Raw genomic sequence first — 2,500 nt, forward strand, 5'->3', positions numbered from 1 at the left:
CTCCTCACCTCACCGTCCCCTCCTCCTCTCGTCTTCCCTCCCCTCTCCTCCTCCTTTTTATCTCTCCCTCTCCTCTTCTTTCCCTTCTCCTCCTCCCCCTTGCTTCCATTCCCTCCCCTCCCTCCTCCTTTCATCCTCTCCCTCCCCTCCACTTCCCTCCTTTCCTTCCAACTCCTCCTCATCCCCCTACGTCTCCTCCCCCTTCTTGTTCCTCCCCTCCCCCCACCTCCTCTCCCCCACCCTCCCCCCTCTCTCCCCTCCCCCTCCCCCTCTTCCACTGCTTTGGCCGTCCTTTTTCATAATGATCACACTTTAATTTACCCCTTCCTTTTTCTTTCCCGATTTTTTCCCTAATGAGATTTTTTCCCCATTCGGAATTATTTCCGGTCACTTGATTCTCCATGACAGGAGAAAAATATTTCATTAAGGAAACTTTTTTTTTTTTTTTTTTTTTTTTTTTTTTTTTTTTTTTTTACTTTTTTTTTTTTTACTTTGGTTCCCTTTCCTTGGACCACTCGATGGGGTACACGACACGAAAGCGAAGGTTGTGAATTTTTTTTTTTTTTTTTTTTTTTTGGAATTGGAAAATGGCGTCTGATCAACTCCCGATGTAAATGTTGCAAATTCAATTTTTATTTCATTTAGTTTGTTTCTAAGACCACTTATCGCCCAACATGTTGCATTGTTGACTTGGTGTTTTTTGAGTTGCCTCGTGTTTTGTTGCAATGTTGGCTTCGCGAGGATGCTTAGGCTTGTTGCAAAATCCATTTTTTTATATACTTTTTTTAGTAGATTTGTCGTTAGCATCAATGCATGAAATTCACTGCAGTGTATTTTATGCGAAATGCATTTGTTATTACTTATTATTTTATTATTTTATTATTATTATTATTATTATTATTATTATTATTTATTGATTTTATTATTATTATTTATTTATTTTTTTTTGGTCTATCACAGTCATCCTATACGACTAGGTGGTTTTTCTAGATGCTGACCCCTTGGCGTGGGTAAGGGACTTAGGGACCAGCAGCTGACCCCTGATGCCTGGTGGGGTTGCTTTCTCACTGGTCCTTGGGGACCAGAAGCTGATCCCTCAATATTTTAAAAGTGGTATCAGGATTCGACTGGGGAGCTGATAAGAAAAGTTTACAGAGGTTGTATGATTCCTTATGTAAATAAAAACTGGACTATGGCTGTCAGGTATATTCATCTGCCTGCAAGTCCAGGTTAAAGGAATTGGACATGGTACATAATATGGGATTAAGGATATGTACAGGTGCTTTCAGGACATCTCCCGTTGAGAGTATCTACACTGACTCTCATGAACTTCCTTTGGATCTGCGAAGAGGAGAGCTTGGTTTGCGGTACACCATGCGACTAAAAAGCTCTCGAGAGAACCCCACACGAAAATTTTTAGAGGAATGTGACTCTAGAAAATTTGGTGAAAGATCTTCCAAACCTTTTCAAATAAGACAGTTGGAATGTTTAAATGACATGGTAATTCAGCGCCAAAAAGTTGAAGTAAAATCATCCTCTGTACCCCCATGGCTTATTCCCAAGATTTCCTTATGCTCTAAGAAAATAGACAAAAAACAACAGTCTGAGGAAGAGATAAAAGCTAATTTTCTGGAGCATGACAGTAAACATGATGGGCAAGTGAAGATCTACGCTGATGGATCAAAGTCTGATAGTGGAGTTGGGTTGCAGTTGTGCAGGGGAATGAAATTTACGAGGCAAAATTGCCTGAGTCGGCTTCCATATTCACTGCAGAGTTGTCAGCTATAGTTAAAGCTTTAGAAATTATTCATAACTCGAATAAGAAAAATGTTGTAATATATAGTGACTCAAAAAGTGCATTAGATTCATTAAAGCAGCTGTATACAATTCATCCTCTGGTACAAAAAGCCCAGGAGTGGCTCTTTTGGATTTCTGATGGATCCCAGCTCATGTCGGAATTCGCGGGAATGAGGAGGCAGACAGATATGCAAGGGAAGCGGCAGTGAGTAATTTGTATCAGGCAACCAAAGTGCCACATGTAGATATGAAGAGATCCATCAAGTCGTACATCTTGAGGAAATGGCAAGAGAGACGGTCCTCCCCTCTCTTAGCCAACAATAAGAAATATAAGCAGATAAGGAAAAGCATAGAAAAATGGCACTCTTCTTTTCAAAAAGAGAGGAGAACAGAAATTGTTTTGGGGCGACTTCGTATTGGTCACACAGTGTGTTAGGTGTGATGTTACCTTATCAGTGGTGCATTGTGTAAATTATAGAGAACAGAGGCAGAGATTCCACCTTAAAGGAAAATCTCTTGCCGATGTTCTAGATGACAAAGCAGATATTTCTGCACTAGTGAGTTTTTTTCAAAATGTATTGGGATTTTTTATGAAGTTTAAGTGGTGGCAAATTTTAACTTATTGATTTTATTTTGTGTTGATTTAATTTTATTTTATATTGATTTTATTTTTTATTGTTTTGTTCATAGTCATCATTTTAAG

Source organism: Macrobrachium nipponense, chromosome 26, assembly GCF_015104395.2.
Source record: "Macrobrachium nipponense isolate FS-2020 chromosome 26, ASM1510439v2, whole genome shotgun sequence".
NCBI lineage: Eukaryota > Metazoa > Arthropoda > Malacostraca > Decapoda > Palaemonidae > Macrobrachium > Macrobrachium nipponense.